The sequence below is a fragment of the Crassostrea angulata genome, unplaced genomic scaffold (assembly GCF_025612915.1).
Source record: "Crassostrea angulata isolate pt1a10 unplaced genomic scaffold, ASM2561291v2 HiC_scaffold_167, whole genome shotgun sequence".
NCBI classification, from domain to species: Eukaryota; Metazoa; Mollusca; class Bivalvia; order Ostreida; family Ostreidae; genus Magallana; species Magallana angulata.
Window position 1 is genome coordinate 449,915 of NW_026441720.1, and position 23,643 is coordinate 473,557.

Consider the following 23,643-nt stretch of genomic DNA (forward strand, 5'->3'; position numbering starts at 1 on the left):
ATACAGCGAGTGTTGAGCTAATTCCCTAGTAATCGCCCGGTACAGAAAATACCCCTTACGGTACAAACCCGGCGGTTATATAATAATAAAAACTTCCTGGTTGTTTCTCTAGTGGTTGACTGATAAAACCTGGTCAAAAGAGATATTTGCTTAGCTTAGTTATTTAAAGGCTCCTGGAAACTCAAATCATGATTAATTTTAACATCATTAGAAGCAACAAATATCGTTTGTTTTGGCTTATTTGTATGGTTTCAATAACAGAAGGTAAGTGAGGCATTCAATGTATTTAATTCCCACAGCACATTTTTAGTTTCTTCCTTCTTCTAACAAAAAGTGCGTTTGTTAAAACTAGGTTAGACTATATTAATATCTAAACTTTGGATTAAAAGTGTGTACCTTTCATTCATTTTCAGGATATATCGATAACATTATACACTATTTGTTGTGTAATCGTGTGAACGCAATGACCAGTACTTCCTGCTTGACGCGTTATTGTTTTTACAAAACTGTTTCACGTACTTCCTCTATGAATTAAGAAATTGATTTAATACATTTTCTTTCGATTGACGTATAATACGAAAAACTGACCTCAAAATTTCATCAATGAATGTAGTGCATGTTTTTGTCATATGTTGAATATTTTTAAATCTTAAAATCGAAAGTGTCACTCATCAAAAGTGTAAAATTCTATTAAGTCGTACATACAAGACACAAGTCGTACGTACGAGATAATTAATTATACGTATGAAATATTAAATCGTTCTAACGAGAAAATATGTCGTACGAACGAGATAATATGTTGAACATACAGTATGATAAGTCATATATATTATACGATAAAACGACGTAAAAACTACATATACTAAGTCATATAAACGACATAAATTTAGTCATACCGGGTGATCCAAAATATTTGATACTGTTTTGAATATCCATTACAGTTTTAAGGAACAAATTTAAATTTAGTGAAACATACCGTATGAATATACCAGGGGTACAGTTTTATATTATGTAGGTTAAGTGCAGTTTGCGTGCTTTACATAGCAGAACTGAGATATTAAATATTAGCATCAAAATAGCAGAATTACTTCCTTTGGTTAACTTGACTTTTTTTTGTTTTGCAGGTAAACAAAATATAGTTTTTATAATAAATTGCCATAGCGCCCTGTTTTAGACTTCTGTTTGGTTCCTCTCTTCATTTTATTCGTTTAACAGCTCTTATATTTAAGATTGTAAGGATTAATTTAATAACTCGAACATTGAATAAAATCAAATTAAGGACTCCCCACCCAGGTTTACACTAGGGTTATGAGTAACACAACAGTAACTCATCATCAGGGCTCATCTCTAAAAGAAATGAAACTTTCTTCAATTTTGTTTCAAACCACACAACCATTCTTGATTTGTTATGCTTAGATCTACTGTTATTCACAATTATGTTATTTTGGATATCATTGAATACACTTCTACAATGTATCTAAAATATTCAGCTGTTTCAGATGATCTGTTCGAGACAAATTAAATCAGTAATCTTGATTTTCCTTGAATGTTGTCCATAGTTGTCCTTTGTTCTTCTTTCACCATATAGGCATGAATGGTGAGCTCTAGTTTTCTTCGATCTTTACTCTTTTACTACTCTACTACTCTAAAAAGTGTTAATATGTCTGCAAAATCCAATTCATCATAGAACGGATTACAATTTAAGGTGAACGAGTTTCAAAGAACAATAGCTCGAGTTTATAGCCATTTGGTAAAAATGGGACACCATGAAAAACCCACCACCAATTTTATGACGGCTTTTTTCATTTTGAAGTGGATTTTTTGTCGTACATTACAAATGAAATAAAATTTAAGTCACTGGAGATCAACATGATACCTTATTTAACAGTTTATCTCATCGGGTGAGAGTTTTAAAATAGTATCAGAATTTATGAATCTTCCTTTACGTATAAAAATTCGTATATGCGAGTTATTTAGTTGTAATTGCGAGAAAACTTGTCTCAAATTGAATTAAAATGTCGAGCGTAAGAGATAATAAACCCATCTTCACTAGCCAAGAATTTTCTGTCCACTTCGCTCCCCGTTAACCCTCCCCAGAACTCAGGGATGCGGTGGCGCTATCTTGTGAGCAACTTGAGTTCTGTCCCTTGCATAATTACATTTCAATTGAACAAAACAACGGGTAATATACACGCTACGGCATATATACAACTTGAAACCATGTAGACTAGCTAGAATCCGAACGTAATTAACGATGCTATTGGACTGACGATATCACCTAGAGAAAGCAAGGAATGTTTTATTTAGAGCTGCTGTATAGTGTTTGTACGATGATCGGCTAGCTTCAATTATGTAGCCCTCTCCGATTTTTTTAATATCAGGGGCCCGTTTCTCAAAAAGGCGTAAATTTGGGCCTAAGTTAGTCCGACTAACAAAGTTACGCCAATATTTAGTCGGGTCTAAGTTGCGTTTCTGAAAGATGCGTAAGTTAGGGTTTAAATGTTTAAGAACTTAGACATCTCCGCTGAGTACTAAGCATGCGCATATCGTATTTTGTTTTGCTTTGAGGCTATGATTATATGTGGTGGATCAATTTTCCAATTCATAGTACATGTAGTACCCGAAAGTACGCATGTTATACCACTGAATGTGCATAGTTCAAGCTGTTCATGACATTTTATGTTAGTAAAAGTAGAACAAATACCTATACACTTCTTAACATAATGAAATGTTAGAGAAAAACAGTTGATATGAAAGCGTCATATATAAGAGGTTTCAGAAACCAAATATGTGACAATTAAATGCATTGTAGATGATATTGAGGCACAATCTTACATATTAATTGAACGAAACAATACATAGAAATTAACTTCAATGTTAGTGTAAACTTCAAATATTTATAGAATACAGGGTCAAGGTACAGTGGATATGCCCCAATACGTCTGCAGAATAAGAAGTATGCTTCATAGACACTGTAGATCTTTAGACATTTTCAGATGCTGGGATAAGGCTTGATTCTTTTTTATCAATTCACTATATTATTTATAGAAAATAATATGACAATGAGTAACCAACAGCAACCAACTGAAATCGAAAATATCTTTTGTATAAATAATATTACATGAACCTTGTCCATCCTCTGTTCCAATATTGAAAGAATGTACTCAATGACATAGAAACGATTCTTGATTTTCTGCGATTCAAATGATAATAGTTTCGAAAGATATTGATAGTCAAAATTAACAAGACAGGAATTATCAACATTTGAGGCCGAGGTCTCCCCATCTCCCTTTCCTGTATTTTGGTTTAATCGATCGATTGTTTTGTTTTGGTTTTTTTCGGGGGGGGGGGGGGGTGGGGGAGATTGAAAGTAATATACACCATACATAAACAGGGAATAATTCGCCCTGTTTAATTTACAATCATTACACCCTCGTTGTCAGCGGGCGAATTTATGTTGATTTTCAATATCTAATATTAAGTAACTTAAGTAACAGCTGTGACTGGGCGAAGTCACGACAGAGTGAAACTGTTTGCAAGTGTAAAAGGACGGATATTACACGGGACCAAAATAACCCTGTATACAGTATCTTGATTAAAATAAAGATATAAAAGCAGTTATCTAAGAACACCCTTCCTATTTAAGGAAAGTCTTATAAATAAAAGGTTTTTACAAGTTTAATGGAAAAGGCATCGAAAAATCCCCTACCCCCTTCCGGATAAGACATTTTGCATCTTTGCGGTTTTAACAAGTGCATGTGAGTTTTACTTTTTTCCCTATTTGCTTTGGGTTATTGGGGTGGGGGTGTATACAATTGGTTATATAATAAGTATGACAAATGCAAGCTAGTTAAATTTGTAAATAATGCACACTGTTGTAAAACTGCTATAACAACGCTTTTGTATTGCAAGTCGACAACTTCGAAATTAAAAATAAATCCCTTGATATACGTACATTTTAAATATGATGAAACAAAACTATCATGAATTCATGTAATTAAAGATCCATTCAATTATATGAGTACAAATAAACAATGCATATGAATATGCACGAAGATCATTGATAGTACATGTGCCCCATACCTATTTTAATAGAATTACGATCGATGTTAAATATGAACGCAATTGATCATTTCATCCTAGAATTAATAAGATAAATGAATTTGATTTCCAAAAATTCAAGGTGTGCATGTAAAATTTTATGATATTCGATAACCTTGACAAACGCTTGTCAACAGATCTAAAATTGATGCACACTCTGCACGCTTCTAAAACATATTTATAAGTAATATTTTAACAAACAAAAATTGATTGTATCTAAATGTATGCGAGTTCATAAACATTCCAAAATACATGTAGCTTTCATACGGTTTTGTAAAGATACTAGGAGTAAAAAAATGAAAATGAGAATGCATACGTGTTGTAAAGTTTTCAGTAATACATGTATAGGTAAAGAACAAACAACCACACACAAGGACAAATTACAAATGTAAACGTTTTGAGTTGCTCCTATTCATAATTTTGAAATCAGTTTCGTTTCACTGGTTCAAATTTGATTAGAAACATTAAATTCTAGTACATGCTTACTGAGTATTGATTAAAAACATCAATAATATATTCGTACTTATATACATCTATCTTGTTGGGGAATACATGTTTAATTTAGAAATAAAGCATCTTTTTAATTATTGTGTTTATATCATTTATCGGGGCATACCCATTCATCACACTTTAGGTAAATTTCATTACGAGTAGTAATGTATATTACATACGTTTAATGAGGTGAGCCCATTATTTATCAAATTGATTTAATCCTAATTTATTTAGAAATAGAAACAAAAGGTATTTTCTAAAGTTATATGTACATGTACAAATATTTAAATAAATGTGAATGTTTTCTTTAATAACACATAAAACAAACCAAAAAATAAAATTCTCCGTACATTTGGCCTTAGAAACAAAACACTCGCCATTTTTGTGCACAGACTAAGGACTTACGCCTACCCATTAGCAGGCGTAGATTTAAACCCGAATTTAGTCCCGACTAAGTTTCCGCCTTTTTGTGAAACGCAACTTAGTCTGGTTTTGAGGTTTAGCCCTTGATTTAGTCCGGACTAAGCTTACGCCTGGACGTAGGCCTTTTTGAGAAACGGGCCCCTGATGTTTACTGGAGAGGGCTATAATTCCATTGGATTTCTGTAATGGTGCAAAATTAATTTTAAATGCGGCGGACTTCGGTCTAAAAAGATCGTTTTTATATATGACTTTTTTAGATAAAATGATTTTAAATTCAGGTTGAACAAACTAACCTTATATAAATCAAAACCAGAAAAACACATCAGCATGTTTACTGGTGTATCAACCTCTAATAAAAAAAACGCCGCTTAATGATACAAAAATCATTAAGCGTTGCAATTGCAACCCCTAATGCTAAAAATTCTTGCACTTATATTGACAACATCAACCGCTAATGATAACACGCCCCTTAATGATACAATTTTATCATTATGCGTTGCAAATGCACAGCAGACCTAACGCTTAATGAAACAAGCCAAAAGCTTTATTGCCAACCCCTAATGATACAAACACTTATATCATTAAGCGTTGAATTTGCACTCTTATTGATATAATGCTATACCTTAAAATATCTTAATGTACAACACTGGTCTACAATGAACGTACGACTTGTTGTCAATGTCTTTAGTGGTTATAATACAATATAAGTTAACGTTATTTACATTTATAAAACTCAATCAAAATCGCATTTTATATCAAAGAACTTATCCCCCACTTAATAATAATGCATTATAATGGTACTGTACATGAATACATGCACTTGTGTATGTATCCTTTGACTGTAACTAACATCTTTAGTAAAGAGAATATTAAACATAACATGCATTTAAATCAAGTACAATGGTACATGTATGAAATTGAATTGCATATGCCTATAAGTCTAATTGAAATACTAAATATTGTCAAAGATTTGCACACAAATTCCTTTAAACAATAATTTAAACCCGTTAAATGGTAGCACCAATGATACATTTAAACCCAATCCTAATCTAAAAATACTGGGACAAGTTGCCAAATAGCGAACTATGTTGCAGAATAACATGTGCGGTTTGATTTCAAAAAATTATGGTAGAAATAACTGTCCTATTCAGAAGAAAACCATGGTCCCCAAACCCTTTGAAATAAATTATATCAACAGACTTACTTTGTAAAATCTGGTTAAAATAAGTCTGACAAAGTCAGATTCGATAAAGTCAATTATAAGATATTCTAAAATACTTAACTAAAAATTAAATGTTTGTCTTAGCATTTATGTATACATTTTTATTCATATTGCAGCCTGAAAGCACTGGTTGTTGAAAGTCACCATAAAACATTTAACTAACTAGATTTTCGTTACGAGTAACGGATAAGTCTTCGCGGGGGTGTTAAGAAAGAATATGGGCAATTTATCGTCTTATTTTGACTGTTATATTCAAAATCGTGAAATGAAATAAATATTTTAAATAAGATTAGTATTATTCACTAAAATAGATGTCAGTGCAATAAAATTGGGTAGTACATTACTGCCACATTGGTGCATTATCACATGACAACTATAAATAACTTAAGTATATTCCTTAACATAAAATGAGATAGAACAACACTACCCAGCGGTTTCCAAAATTAAATAAACATACCAAGTGAAGGCAAAACATCTCGGACTTTAAAAATTGCGTCTGACTACAGTGGACGTGTTTGAGTGGTCCCGGGGCAGGGTGTGCAGTTTTCCTATTGTAACATTGTTATTTAACCCTTTTTTCCTTCAAAAAAAGTGTAAAATTTATCAAGGAAAGTCTCTACGTGTGTAAGTGTTTTTTTTTTTCAAAAACGAGTTTCGAGTTTAAACGGTTTATTGAATCCTGTTTCGAAGCGAGTCAACAGTGATCACTACTAGCACGAGAAAATGGCTTATGTGAGTAGAACGAGGAAACCTTAGGTAGCGTCTCCTGGAAAGCAGACAACTGAAGTACGTCTTGATGATTTACGTGCAGATTTATCAGATATAAAAGATGAACTGCAAAAAAACTGTAAAAGAGGATACTCTGGAAAACTTAGTCACATCGATTATCAAAAAAATCTTGCAACAAAACAACAAAGAACTCGGAAAACTGATTGACGAAAAGGTAGAGAAAAGATGTAAACAAATTGAAGAGAAATATGAATAGAAACTAGATAATATGACTCAAAACATAGATATTTTGGAGAAGAAAGCTGAAACCCTAACTGAAAAATTACTGGAATGCAAAAAAGAATTAAGAGAATACAAAGAAAATCTAACTGAAACTCAAGAAGCGGCAGTCGAGGCCTTTCGGAGATCTAATCATAACGAACAGTATTCGATAAAATACACTTTTAAAATTATGAATCTAAAGGAAACAGAGAAGGAAAACACAAGGGAAAAGGTGAAAACGTTTATGAAGGAAAACGCGGGAGTCGCTCTAAACGACCAACAAATCGTAGCAGCGCATAGAACCCCAGGGGAAAAAGGAAAAGGTAGACCGTTTTTGGTTAAAGTTATCAACACCGATGTCAAGTCCAGGGTAATGAGAAAAAGGTCTGCGGTCAAAGATAACGGATTCCGACTGGTGGATGATGTCACAAAAGCCAATGTGAGTCTGATTAAGCGTCTCTCAGAGCACCAAAGTATCGAAAGTGCCTGGTATTTTAATGTTTCGGTCTACGGAAAAGTCGGTGACAAGAGAATGAAGTTTGACATCACTGACGATATTGACAATAAAGTGAAAAAAGCAGCGCGATAAACCGTTCAATGTACCCCGGAAAAATATCTTCCATTTAAGTTCTATATTTACTGTGATCATTCAAACTTCCGGTTTAGAGTCAGCATGTAAACCATCCCGATGGACTCCCATCCCTGCCCATAAACTGTGGTAAGACCAACACAGACTGTCATGAAGTCAAAAAAACTTTTTAGTTACACTTTATTTTGTTAGTAAGTGTGTGTGTATGGAGGAACTGTATGGATGTGAATACCTATTTTTCTTACAAAGCACAGGTGATGGGTGATTGTAATAAAATGGCAACGGTGAACTGTCAAGGGTTAGCAACTCTTTCAAAACGACAAGATGTCCTTAATTAATTTTTACAAAACAAAAAACTATTCTGTACTCTGTCCGCAAGATACACATTTTGTTTTAGATACTGAACCATATATTGAAGCACAATGGGGTTACAAGTGTTTTTTTTTTTTTAAATTCCTTTACTTCAAATTCAAGAGGAGTATACGTTCTTTTTAATAATGATTTTGAATTTAAGATTCTCAGAGAGAAAAAAAAAAGATAATGATGGAAACATGTTGGCTTTGGATCTTGTTATTGAGGGAAATAAAATAACTCTCATTCATGTTTATGGACCGAACACTGATACTCCTGGTTTTGAAAAAAGTCCGAGAGAATTTGATAATGACTACTTTGTTCTCTGTGGTGATTTGAACATTGCACTTAATGCTTCAATTGATACTTACAACTATTTACATGTTTATAATCCCAAAGCAAGGAACAAAGTGCTAGAAATTATGAAAGATTTACAATGGTTGACTACTACAGAATCTTGTACCCAGAAGATAAAATTTATACTTGGAAGAAAAAAATCCCTAGAGACTAGCTCGCCTTGTCTACATACTAATTTCGGAGAGTTTATCAAATGTTGTTAACATCATTTCCATAAAGCCAGGTTATAGCTGTGATTATGGAAATAAAATTTAATGCGTTTACTAAAGGGCATGGTCTTTGGAAGTTAAATAATAGTTTAATACATGATGAAGTATATGTAGAAAAACTAAAACAAACTAAACAACTAGTAAAGGAAACTTTTCTTAAAAATCAAACAAATTATGCCGATAATCTTTATTACTTTGATACCATTGATGATAGCACATTCCTTGAAGTTCTTCTTATTGAAATAAGGGGAATAACTATTTCTTATGCATCTTACAAAAAAAAAGAAAGAGAAAAACAAGAAACATTATTATATGAAGAAATAGAACAGTTGGAATCGGAACAGCCTTTAAAGATACATCTATGCTTGAGGAGAAAAGGTTATCTTTAGAGAAAATAAGAAAAACCAAAATGCAAGGTCAAATAATAAGGTCACGTACAAGATGGATGGAAGAAGGGGAGAAACCCACCAAATACTTTTTTAACCTAGAATCTCGTAATTTTATTAATAAAACAATAAAAAGGGTTGATGTCGGGAACAATACAATTATATATGATCAATTTGAAATACTCAAACAAATATAATCATTCTATGATACTCTGTACACTGATTATGATACAGATCTGATTGATATTGACTTAAATGATATTATAGATAATTCTTATGTTAAGAAATTCGATGACCATACTTCTAAACTACTTGCAAAAATATATATGAAAGTGAAATTCTTGACGTGTTAAAAAACATGAAAAATAATAAGTATCCTGGAAGCGACGGCTTTACTGCTGAGTTTTTCATTTTTTTTTTTTTTTTGGAATGACTTAAAGTGTTTTATTTTACAAGCAATCAACTGTATATTCACCAAAAATCAATTACCGATTACCCAAAGACTTGGTATAATATCTTGTTTACCCAAAGGGGATAAACCTCGGCAGTTTCTTAAACATTGGAGGCCAATTACGTTATTAAATGTGTTTTATTAGCTCATATTGGCCGTTTGAGTCGTAGATTAAAAGCTATACTTGATTTCATTATCTCTGATACACAGTCGGGATTCATGAAAGGTAGATATATTGGTGAAAACACAAGATTTGTTTATGACATAATGGCATACACAGAATCAGAGCATATACCTGGGTTATTAGTTTTAATCGACTTTGAGAAAGCTTTTGATTCAATTTCTTGGTCCTTTATATACAAGGTTTTAAATTACTTTGGTTTTGGGAAAAACTATATAGACTGGATTAAGATTTTAAATACAAAATTTAAAGTATTTGTTTTACAATGCGGACATCTATCTGAACAAATCAGTATAGAAAGAGGTTGTAGACAGGGTGATCCTATTGCCCCATGTTTATTCATGCTCTGCGCAGAAATTCTATCTATTCTTATAAAACAAAACAATAATCTTAAAGGCATTTTTGTTATTGATAAAGAACATAAAATTTTACAATATGCAGATGATACTTTGCTAACTCTTGAATGCTCACCAAGTTCTTTATTTACTGCTCTTGATAAACTAGATTTTTTTTCTAAATTTTCTGAATTAAAGGTAAATTGTTCAAATACTAAAACTATTTGGATTGGCTCTAAAAATTCTCAAAAAGGTCTTCCATCATACTAGATGGAAAATAGACTGGGTTAAACAACTTTTGTTTTGTTTGAAATTCATTTTTCAGTGAATTTAGAAAACATTACTGAATTAAATTATGATATTATTTTACCAAAAATTAAATCACTGATGCAACAATGGAATAGACGAATACTCACGCCAATTGACCGAGTGACATTTGTTAAAACTCTTATTTTGCCAAAACTTAATCATTTATTTATTTCTCTTCCCTCACCAAAATGTGAAAAAATAACTTTACAGTACCGATCAGACCCAACCTAACAGAAAGTAAACCCCAACTAAACCATGGGTTTACTCTGGGTTTACTTCGGGTTTACTAGAGTGGACCCAGAGTAAACCCAAAGTAAACCCAGAGTGGACACAGAGAGTAAACCCAGTCAGAAGTATACCCCTGAAAGCAGACGCTAATTGTGTATTCGGAATATACAACGTGCAGGAATAACAGGCAGTAGGATGCTAAAATAAAAGATAAAAGACGCGTCTGCTTCACACTTCAGTGCGTACAGTTGACCTCAAAAGCAATTTCCAAGTAAATCTAAAGTAAACCCCGAGTAAACCCAAAGTAAACCCCGAGTGAACCCAAATTTTCAAAAAGTTAACCCAGAGTAAACCCAAAGTAAACCCCAAAAGTAAACCCGGGGTTTAGTTGGGGTTTACTCTGGTGTTAGGTTGGGTCTGATCAGTACTGTACTTAGGGCTATTATCCAAAAGAGTTTGTTTGTTCAAATCGTCACCGTTTTTGAGATCTCTTGGAGTCTATGTTTTTTGTCTCTTGACAGGAAACGGACAAACCGAAATGCTCAGTGAAAATAAAAAGTTAGTATTTCTTGAACCTTAATAAACTGTACTTTATTGTTTATCAATTTTACTAAAATTATCAAAGAAAAACAGTTAAACTTTCAAACAGATTGATTTGTTTGAACTCTTCCGGTGAGGACCGGAAGTGACGGTTGACAAAATGAAAGTGGTTAAGCACATTTTCTATCAAATGTCTATAATCTATCTAAGTTTCGTGTGTTGATAGCTTGATTTTCTGAGATCTTGTGGGTAAAGCATTTATTTAAAAAAGGATATCTGATATATTTGAGAAATCTCACCAGAAATAGAATTTTTATGTTTTTAATATCGGATAGATGACTTATGTAAGAATTAATACTTATATTTCAATTGTAAATGAAATAAATTAAATGAAAAAATAAAAAAATATTTTTTGAAGTGCTTCCGGTGATGACCGGAAGTTATGACGAACAAATCAAAATAGTTAAAGACATTTGCAACTAAATGTGTATAATCCCACAATGTCTGAATGCTCAGGTCCTTATCATTTTTGAGATCTCAAAGTCACAAGCTTTTTGTCGCGGGAAAGGAAACGGACAACAGGAAACAAACGTTGAAAAAATGAAAAATATTCCTCGAGATAAAAATTTTTTCTATTACTCCTGAAAATTTCAAGAAAATTTATTTCTGAGAAATCTTGTAAACAAAAAAGGGGAACAAAATTCGTACCCAATTTTCGAGCCACACTGAGCTCTTAAGAATGGCGCCACTGGCGTAAAACCAAAACATTAGGCACAACTTCAGACAATGGTCTTCCTATTCTGAAAATTTCAAATTCATATCTCTGATAGTTTCAGAGTTTTTCTGTGCACAAAAAAGGTAGTAAAAATGTACAAAATGGCCGATAGATCGGTACCAGAAGTGACGACAAGAAAATTGTCAAAATGTATTAAGTTCATATCCAATCATCTGTGAAAAAATGTGGAAATAGGACAAATAGTTTTCGAAAAATCGCGTGCGCAAAATATGTGGGAAAAAAATAACTAGAAGCGATTTCGTTACGAGTAACGAGTAGGTCTTCCGTTCAAGTTTCTAAACGATAAAATTGAAAATTCCCATCAACCCCTCCCTTTCAGATAATGTATACGATTGTCAATATCCTTTATAATGCTTAACAAAGTATTTTGCTTTTTCACATACAGCACAATAAAGATTTAAGATTTTAGTTCTCTAATTACATCATCAATGGGTGTGACACTGAGTTTTACAAACTGATATTGTTACGATCAACAACTTTGCTTCTATAGTGCCTCGATCGTTTTTAAGTTATGTGTAAGAGATTTAAAGAGTGTCTTGGCTTCTAATTTCAGGGGCCAGCCCCTTTTTCTTGATTTCATTCAAAAGGTCTCACGAATAGTAACATTTTTGGTTCTTACACCTATCTTAAATTGTTGTTTATTTTATAGATACAAATGATTGAATATTTAAGACGCCAGCCATTTAGGTCCTTAATGGGGATATACATTGGTGTTTTAATTAGTGGAATCGATTAGTATGATCAATGCAGACGTTTTCTTTTCTACAATGCTTAACAAAATAGGTCTCCTTCTCTAGATATCGTCAAAGTTTAAGTACTTTGGCCCCTTAAAATCTCTGATTACGTAATAAATGGATGTGGCAATGTTTTTTGTTTAATAGATATTATTACGATCAACAACCCTGCTTCTATAATGCATTACAATATCGTTATCATTTTTAAGTTAATTGAAATAGAGTTTGCAAAAGTCTTGGCCCCTTAATAAAGGTCCAGCCCTTTTTATTGATTTCCTTGAAAAGAACTTTTGATTCTTTACAACTTTTGATATAAATCTTTTAACAAAATATCAACTGATAAAAAAGATAGAAATCAAAACGTATGAAGATTTTGAATGAAAATTTGTATCCAATTTTTGGGCCTAAGTAAGCTCCAAGAAATTGCGCCACTGGCGTAAAACAACATAATAGTGCACAACTTCTAACTATAGACTACCTATTAAAACAATTCATAGTCATATCTCTGATAGTTTTTTTTAGATCAGCTCAGCACAAAATAGGGCATAACAAATTACAAAATCGGTCGTAAATCATGACCGGAAGTAACGACAACAAAACATTCAAAAACGTATCAAATTCAGATAATGTCCTACCATCTGTGAAAAAATTGTAGAGATCGGTTGAATAGTTTTCGAGAAATCGCGTGCACACAATTTGGGGTGATAGATAATAATAAACAGTACAAAAACAATAAGGTTTTCCGCTGAAAACAAATGACCTTAATAATAAGAAACAGTACGAAAACTAAAAGGTTTTCCGCTGGAAACGGAATGTCTTAATAATAAGAAACAGTACGAAAAGTATAAGGTCTTCTGTTGGAAACAGACCTTAATGATATTGTAAAATTCAAAAACTTGCTACTAACATTCACTTTTAAACATTGTTTTAAAGAAATTTTTATCGATAAGATAAAGAGCTGTTCGTTTTAAAATGCATTTTTCCATGTTAAAAAATTGATTGATCCGCCTCTCTCTACACAAAATATGCGTCAAAATTTACAGTATGAAGTCACATCGGCAAGTGCTCCGCGATCAGTCAGCTGTTTATATTTATCGTTGTTGGACCTTTTTTACTACAAAGTTGCTCGAATAGGTAATTTTTAATGTAGTTTTAATGTGCAGGTTTAAGTTCTTTTTGAAGAATTTTATCTACATAACATTTTGCATTAATAGTTTTAATAATGATTTTTGTCAATTTACAAACAGAACAAATTTTCTTAACACCCTTTATTACAAAAGCAAAGTGTTTATTGTACAGTTGTTTATCTATACGGTACCATACCTAAGTCATATGTTACGTAATTAGGGGTTTCAAAAACAGAAACCAAAAACTCTGATCATTAATATCTAAAAAAGGAGAAAAAATTTGAAAAGCATTGTAGAAAAAAAGTTGCTCTAAATAATTTTCTTAACAATATGGGACCTAAAAATTGTTTGTTGGTGGCCCCATTACGGATTTAAAGGGTCGGCCCCTAAAACACAGTTGTTCGGATATCCCTAGAACGGTTACAATTCGTGAATACTTGTTAAGCAAAATATCTTTGTATTTTCGAGACCTTTCATTTGATATCAGGAAAAAGGGATTGATTCCTCAAATTAGGGGCCGGAAGGGCAGCAAAGTATTTTCAAAATAACTTATATTTTTAGCCATCATTTGTTATTAATCTTAAATTAAAAAAAGAGCTTATTAATCATAATTTAAAACTGGAATCTGTTTTCAAATCGCACAATGCATTACAGAGATATAAAAAGGGGTTAAAAAATGATAATTCCGGAAATTTCAATTCTACATTCTTAGTTAAGAAAATTGCTTTATGTTAAGAGTTTAACTAACTCGTACCTAAAATTATTCGATAATTGTTAATTGTACTTCTACACATTTGGTAGCAAGGGACAGTTTCGAATAAAGTACCCGTCAATATTTTTGTAAAATTGAGAGTTACGGTACTTGAAGGCTTATGAGTGTTGCTAAAATTCATGAAATGATTTTTAATGACTATCATTAGTTAGAGGGGTGTCATTTGTTGAAATTGATATGCAATATGTAGGCCCCTTATGTTAGGTACATGAGAATCAGAAGTAAAATGCGAAACCTGCGGCTTTGACTGTTGTGCTGACTTTACACAGTAAAATTGCAAGTTACAGACGGGAGGTAAAATAACACGAAAAGTAGGTGGATGGGACATTGTAAACTATACACCGGTAAGTTTCTGACATGTGATAGTGCAGCATGCACGCGATGCGGAAGGTCAACCCTCTGCAGGGAATTAGCTGGGGGAGGTCTAAAAAGCTGAAAAATCATGAAAAATTAGCAAAATATGAAAGGGTCAAAATCTCATAAAAACAATATGTAGAGAATTTTACAGGTTTTGATTAGTAATTTTCTTCAGAAATTGGCGATTGGCCTTATAAAGAGTGAATTAAAGGTATTTGTGCTGAATTGGAACTGAGGAAATTCTAGTTACAGAGTTCCGAAGACATGCATCCCTTGGCTACAATGAATTGGATACAAAAAAACTGTCCCCTGCCACCTTTGGTTTTGTATTTGCTAAGTCGTTCTTGAAATTGAGAAGGGTTTTGTAAAATCGTACTTAGAATCATTCGGATTTTGTTAACTCGTACCTAGAATAATTTGATTTTTTTTCTTTTTGTTTTAGTTACTTACGTTTATTTGTTTAAAAACTTTGCTGTTTACCGGAACTTCTAGCTTTACTTTCGACATTAACGGAAGACCATCTTGTTGCTTTGGAACTAGCTTTGCTCTAGTTATTATTCTTTAATGTTCACAAAGTTTGTGCACGCGATTTCTCGGAAACTATCTAACCGATTTACACAATTTTTTTTTTTTACAGATTATTGGAAGTGATCTGAATTTCTTTTTTTTAAAATATTTTTGCCGTCGTCACTTCCGATTTATTTATATTTATTTTTTATATTTATTTATATGTCTGATTTCTAAGACATATATTACAAAAGTGGTAAGAAATCAAAAGTTCTTTCCAACAAAACCAAGAAAAAGGGGCTGGCCCCTTAAATTAGGGACCAAGACACTCGTAAACTCTATTACACATAATTTCAAAACGATCAAACGGAATAGGAAATACCAAGTGAAAAATCTAGAAAATTGTGAGATCTTTATGGTGCTTATTATTCTACGATTGACTCTGAAATTTTGGTTGATCATTAGAAATGTCTTGCTAAACGTTAAATACTTGTACAACCAATTTTAAGGTGATATGCTGTAACTATTTTCTGGGGCCCCCTCTTTATACGGTGCATTATATGAATTCCATACAATATGATAAAAGTGGTCTCATAAAGTTGATGCTCATAAAGTTGATGGCTCGTCTCTGTGATCTTTGTAATCTGTGATTAGTACTGATTACCTGTGTTTTAAATAATAAATTGAACTCCATTTATAAAATAAATGAACATATATTAATATTCATCAATTCCCTATGATGAGTATAAATTAATAATCAATCGTATTCCCTCACTTTAAAAAAAGAACAGTTTTTACCTGGTACTGGTTCCACAATACCGCGACGGTGTGGACTAGGTGAGATGCAGTATCCTTAGGATTCGCAGTTTTTTCTAAGTTAACTGTGCTAAATGTTGATCAACTTCACACCACGAGGGATCGTGGTAAATATGCAAACTACGTTGACCGTAGTGTAAATCTGGGAACCAGAAACACTGTTCACTTAATTATCTAACAACACTCGCTTTCATCGTACAACAGTCGCATGTAGACGCAAGATTTAATGCATTTGCAACGCGTAATTGAACAAATAAACAAGTTGGGATCAAATTAAAGAAAAAAAAAGGTTATACCGGTGTATTGGTGGTTTGAGTCCTGTTACCAAGGTGTAGTATACGTCCGTAGACCCACTAAGCCAATCATTTCGTTGAACAATTGATCGAAATGTTAAAACTAGAAGACCTAATAAAGAGGTATAGCGCACTTAATATACGATTTGGCCTCAGATATAGCCTTTTGCAAACATCAGACATTTTCAATATTATACAATATTATACCACTCCGATCAAGATACGTGATAGAAAATATAAAAGTTAAGTTCTATCCTATCCTATCCTGCATCCTGTAGCCAATCAGATTCGAGTATAAATTTCAGAGTTATTTTGGGAAACGAAAATTAGCTTAACAATGTATTTTCATTGTCAATTTAATACATTTTACAAGTAAAACCATTTAAGAATAATTATTAAATCAAGAATGCGGTGCATAACATTGATGCGCGCTAAAATGTCGGTGTTACATCTTTGTCAGTTCGTACGCAAGTACAGAGTTACTGCGAGAATTCGATGCAACATTTGACAACGTCAGAAATAGATTTCTGTATTTACTTCACTTAAAGTCAGCAAAGTAATAAAAGCTTGACTTTATAAGCGACCAATTCGGCATTTTAAAAGATAAACGTGTATACAAGAAACAGACATTGCTTCACGTTTCATATAATTTCTTCGATGCCCAATAACAGGGACGCATATTTCTGTCCGATATTAACCTGAACATGTCGAATTGATAAATGTTAGCTAGCTATGAATGTTTTAAGAATTTATACTTTAAAAAAAACTCCGAGCTTCCGGGCTTTATGGAATTTGATCATGTACCTACCCGTATTTATATCCCGATATACATTCAAAAATGATACCTTATTTCTTATATTTACATTTCTTGCAAATTTTGACAATAACAATGCTCCATACTTTCTCTTTTGTGATGACCTAGTAAGCCGCTTCGATTAAGATGACGTAACAAAAAATAGTGCAACTATGTTGCAAGCATTTCATTATCGTGATAAATAAATATGACACTATTTTTGACAAGACAACACTTTTTTATTACTAAAAAGGAAAGAAAAAAGACAATTCACATGTACAATTGAAAAAAACCCGATTGAATCTTGGCGGAATAGTACCACCTCTGTTGAAGTTGCAGTTGAAAACAAAGCGATCGAAGGTTGAGTTAGAGTCTACTTGGGCATTTTCAGGGGAAACTCTATCGCAGAATCAGATTCAAGAGCATGATGATTTCCTCCGACATTATAGAAGTTCTTTTTACGGAACAAATCGGACAGAAAAGCATAAGGAGTTAAATTTGACCGTGATCCGTGAATGGACTAAACACGAGGGGTCCTTGATATTGTGTTTGCAATTTTAACCAATGCTTGTAATAAAGTCAGAAATGAATTTTAACTGAATTAACTCCTTTGACAAATTGCGATTGTAATTTTCAAGAACGCCTCGTTACGATATCGATCCATAAACATGAAACATTCTGTTTACAGACCTAACGTGTTATCTAATACGAATCATTTATCCACACAATTAGTATTATATTTTTGTAAGAAAATGAATGAATAAAAGTTTGACAAAATACATATACGTTTTTCCCTACGATGTTTTATAGGTGTGTTTCAGCATAAGTCGGTTAGTTTGAGTACACAGAAAAAGTAGTGACCTATAGATTATTCATGCGCTACTTTGACCTCTTGACCCATAATGATGTTATGCAGAAATAACAGCTGATTGCGTAAACAGTGTTATATAAGGGAAAACATTTGCAAGTGTAGATATTGTTTTTTGTTAATATAAATTGTTAAATCTATTAAATTATTTGCTTGTGTACTTTTAATTCTGTTTTTGTAGCTCTCGTACAGATTTCCATAGAGCCATCCAACACTGTACAGGAGAATGATACAGTAAAAATACGTTGCTTGTTAAGCACCGGGAAACACATCGCACAGTTTAATTTACCAGACGGCACATCATGTAGTGTGGTATTTCAAAACAATACTTGTAGAGTATTTTGTGATAAATCGGTCATTTGTGAAAATAGTGAAACATTTTCTCTGCAAACCAAAGCACAGAGGATATGGAATAACAAGACATTATTTTGTGAGGAGTTTGGTGGTGAAAGAAGTGAAGCTATCACATTTAATATCAAAGGTAAATTAGTAGACACTATTGAGAATGAAAAATATATTACAAAAACAAATTACATAAAAGAACCTATTCACACATGCACAACTATTAATGCCAAAACTACGAACTGTTTCATTACAAGTAAACTTCAGTTTAAGGCTTACCAAGATGGAGTTTTCGGGGAAGGTAGGGGGCTTGTTTGTGCTTTACCCTTGGTGTTGGCATCCAGTAAAATTTATTGGAGCACTTCCCAATTATTTCTGGTAGTAACTTCACTAAACTTGCAAGGATAATGCATCCAGGTGCACTTGGGGAATAGATATACTCTGATGATGATACCGCATGCAAACAAGGTTTAGGGGTATATATGAATAACTTTTTTACCTTAACAAAAAATCAAAAAGTGAAACGAATTTTCACCCGAAGTTCATTTGTATGTTTTATACAATAATTCGATTAGCAATTAGTTCATTTTTATTAGATTTACTGCTAGAATCCTATTGTTAATCGCATAAAATGAATATTGTCATTATTTATCGGAAACCCCCATCGACTTTATCAATTTCATTGAAAATACTTCGTATTTTTTTATTTACAGCAACGGAGCAAAATATTCTATCAGCACTTTTCAAGAATTTTAAGTCATATGCTTTTGATATTTGCGTAATTCAACTTTCATAATATTCGAGGTAGTGCTACACTTTTTCCTTTTTTGTACACACTGACAGAGGAAAGGCCGGTCTATCTGCATAAATGTCTATCTGCTTACCTTATAACACTCGCTAATAAAACAATAAAACAAAATATCCATGCCCGTATTATCCTGATTATATCCAAAATGACATTTATCTAAATCTTGTGTATCGGTATTAAATAAGTAATATTTTGGCATTGTTTACACTGCATTCCGATGATTTGTCACCCGACATTGATCTTTTCTACTAAACATGCGTGTGACGACATCAATGGTAAATATACGTTATACAGAGAATTCGAAGATGTATTCAGATAGAAGAGTTTCTAGTGACATTTTACGTCTGTAGTGTTTAGCTCACCTGAGCTGAAAGCTCAAGTGAGCTATTCTGATCACATTTTGTCCGTCGTCCGTCTGTCTGTCCGTCTGTAAACTTTTCACATTTTGAACCCCTTCTCTAAAACCACTGAGCCAATTTCAATCAAATTTGGCACAACACATCCCTATAGAAAGGTGATTATAAATTGCAAAAATTAAGGCCGATCTCTATTTAAAAAGGAGAAAACCTCTAGAAAACTAAAAAACTAGAAAAGGGGGGGGGGGGGTGCATTTTAATAAATCTTCTTCTCAAGAACTACTGAGTCAAATTCAACGTAATTTTGCATTATTAATTCTTATGGAAAGGAAAACATAAATTGCAAAAATTATCGGCGAATTCTGTTTCAAATTTTTGAGTAATTTACAAAAATGAAAATAGAGATAATCGCGGTCAATGAGTTTATAACTCGGTATTCCATATCAAAAACGAAAGTTCTTTGTATAAAGCAGCCGTTGACGCATAGTCTTGTTCAACCAGACGCTCGGCTGTCTCCGTATATCTTCGATGAGCAGAGAGTCTGGTAAAGCGTCAGATCGAATGAATTTGCCGTTTAAACTGAATGATCTCAACTGGAAAGTTTAATAACGGTTATAAATGGAAAGGATTTATTTGCAGTGTTACCTTTTGGGATAGGGTAGAACCAATAAATGTTTTTAAGGTATTTCAATTTAAAATCTATAGCTATTGTGTAAAACTTGTAAACAAACATTCATCGCTTCGTCAAATTTAAGTTCTGAGTCTGTGGAAAGCGAGACTATAGTATTAAACTAAATCGACGTAAGATCCTTAATTTTAACAGCAATAAAATTAAGAACTGTATATCACACAAACTCAAACCGGTACACATTAACACAACGATTCAAAATGAAACTAAATCGGCGCCCCCTATCGGTAGCGGTTATCAACGTGACGCTTTACCAGACTCTCTGCTCGTCGGAGATTTACGGAGACAGCCGAGCGTCTGGTTGAACAAGACTAGTTGACGCATGGCAAACGGGTCAAACTGACAAAGATGTATATGCTTGTTGTGCAACAGTTTACGTGTGAAGGGATACTTGAAACATGCTAAACATATTTGTGCCGATTTCGTAAAGTGAATTGGGGTTAAATCTTTCAATGCGTTTACATTTTCACTCGTGACCGTGGTTTTACGTTGTTTTGAATTTCGTTTATGCTGTTTAACTTGAGGGGAAATATCGTCTTTATTTTGGAATTTTTACGTATCGAATCAAATAGAGACTTCAGTAAATCAGACAGTTAATTGTTTACCTGCGCAAAATTAGCCAAATCTGATGCACTAACAACATATTATATAATAAATACGATACATTCTATTGGTAATTCGGTACGATCTTTACGTAATGGTTAATTATAATGCAACGTGTTTTGTTAAGATACTGTGCATTTTCAGTCTAAACGGAGATTGTTTTTGCTGCTACAAATATATAGGTGTATATATATTATGAAAATTAAATTGTGCTCTTTCTTTGTTTTAGTGCATGTTTCTTCTGTTTTAATAGTTGACAATTTTCTTTTTACAATATTCAGTTGTGTCAAGTTTCGAATTATAAGCAAGATACAGAGCTTTGCTCACAGAACTGAGGCCATGCTTTTGTTCATTCTTAATAGGAAATACCAAGTTTAAGAATCTTAAGATGAATGTAATTAACTCTTGTGAACAAAAATTGACTCAAACAAAGCAGAATTGTGAATTCTGTATTTTGCTTATAATTCTGCGATTGACGCTGAAATTTCGATTTATTACTAGAAATGTCTCACCAAACGTTAAATACTTGTACAGAAAAATTAAAAGGATGATATTCTGTAACAACTGTTTGGGGCCCCCTCTTTATACGATGAATCTTCACCAACATTTTGGTTTTTCAGACACAGTTAAATTAAAACGACCTCTTTAAAACAGTTTAAAACATTACTGTTACGGGGATAAATCTATTATCGTTATAAAATATTGCAGAGGAAAACCATCTTGATTTGTAGCCATTGCTACTGTTGATTTTGAATAAAGATGAAAATAAAGGATGGGCCTTAGTAAAATAGAGCAATATGTCTGTCAATACATTGCAGTCTAAGGCTCATTGAAAGGGGTGGGGGGCTAGGCCTTATCAGAAATCTAGACAAGCAAAAAAGAAAAAAGATTTTGAATACGGCTATGTCTGACTTTGCCAAAAAAGTGATGGAGGGACCCCCCCCCCCCCCCACCCTTCACCCAGTACCAACGCCTGTGTATTGATTATGCATGTAACAGCTCTTTAACATATCACATGATAACATTTTTCATTCGAGTGTATTCATCGATCAAGTGAGGAAGGTTATAAAACGTCGCACGAGTTCACGCCTGGTAAACAACAATAGTTTATAATGTGGAAGACCAATTAAATTTTTGAATGTTTTTAATTTGAGCACCTTGAAGTACAATTTTCCTCATTCACATATAGGACTTTTTTTAATAATAATAAAATACAACTAGACTCTTGTTGCTATAGCAACAAAAAGGTCTTCCGTTCCTCATGTATAAATCTGCACAAAAAATCCAGTTATCTTGTAATCAGAAAATGGATATAATGTATACATTTTGTCTTTCTTCAAAGTTTGGATGTTCAAGTTTTTGATAGTTATAATATCCCGTTCAAAAAAGGTTTTTGTCTCGGGACCAGAAACGAACAAACGGAATTGATCTAAGAAATGGAAAGTAGATATTTTAGTACATTTACCTACGGTACGTTACTGTTCATCACATTGAGTAAATGTTAATAAAAAAGTTAAAAGTTTAAAAGTATTGCTTAAACGCTTCGAGTAATAACCTAATAACCGGAAGTGACTAGGACCAAATGAAACCCGTTAAACACATGTTCAATCAATGTCCATTATATAAATAAGTTTTGTGTCTTGATCTATAACAGTTTCTGAGATCTTGAGGGTACTTTGTTTTTTTAAAAGAAGGCTACCTGAGATATTTGAGATGTCTCACCGGAAGTAGAACTTTTTTTTAGAATGTGTAGATGACCTTTTGTATTTCCATTGCTAAAATGTTACTTCAATGCTAAATAACAAAAATATTTCTTAAAAATCAAAATTGGGTGTACTTCCTGTGACGACCCGAAGTTACGCCGGATAAAACAAAATAGTGTTAACACATGTACATACATAGGTCTATCATCCCACAAAGTTTGGTTGTTCAAGTCGTTACCGGTTTGAGATCTCGTCGAAATAGATATTTGGTCTCTGGACAGGAAACGGGCAAACGGAAGTGTTCAATGAAAATTGTATCAAATATTTCTTGTATACTTGCCTTTTGTACATTATTTTTCATTTATCTCACTAAAAATATCAAAGGAAAACAGTTAAACTGATAAACAGCTCGATTTTTTAACTCTTCCGGTGTGGACCGGAAGTGACGGAAGACAAAATGAAACTGGTTTAACACATTTTCAATCAAATGTCTATCATCCATGAAAGTTTCGTGTCTTGATCACTTTTAGTTTCTGAGATCTCGCGGGTACAAAATGTGTTTTAAAAAAGCTACCTGAGATGATTGAGATATCTCACCGGAAGTAGAATTTTTTTGGTGATTTGACATCGCATAGATAACATTTGCATAGATTTATACTTATATATTTATTCTATGGAAAAGAATTTGAATACGTAAAAACAATATTTTTTGAAGTGTTTCCGGTGACGACCGGAAGTTACGACGAACAAATCAGAATAGGTTAAACACATCTGCAGCTATTGGTCTATTATCCCACAAAGTTTGGATGTTCAAATCTTTACCATATTTGAGATCTGGAGGTGACAAGCTTCTCGTCGCGGGACAGGAAACGGACGAACGGAAGTAAATTTAGAAAAACTCAAATCACAGACTTTT

The 23,643-nt window shown here is 32.9% G+C and overlaps 1 protein-coding gene across 1 annotated transcript in view; it reads left to right on the forward strand.

The window, feature by feature from the left end:
• LOC128169660 (hemicentin-1-like) overlaps nt 1-23,643 on the forward strand; it is a 209,341-nt gene that overhangs the window by 98,472 nt on the left and 87,226 nt on the right. The window lies entirely within an intron of this gene.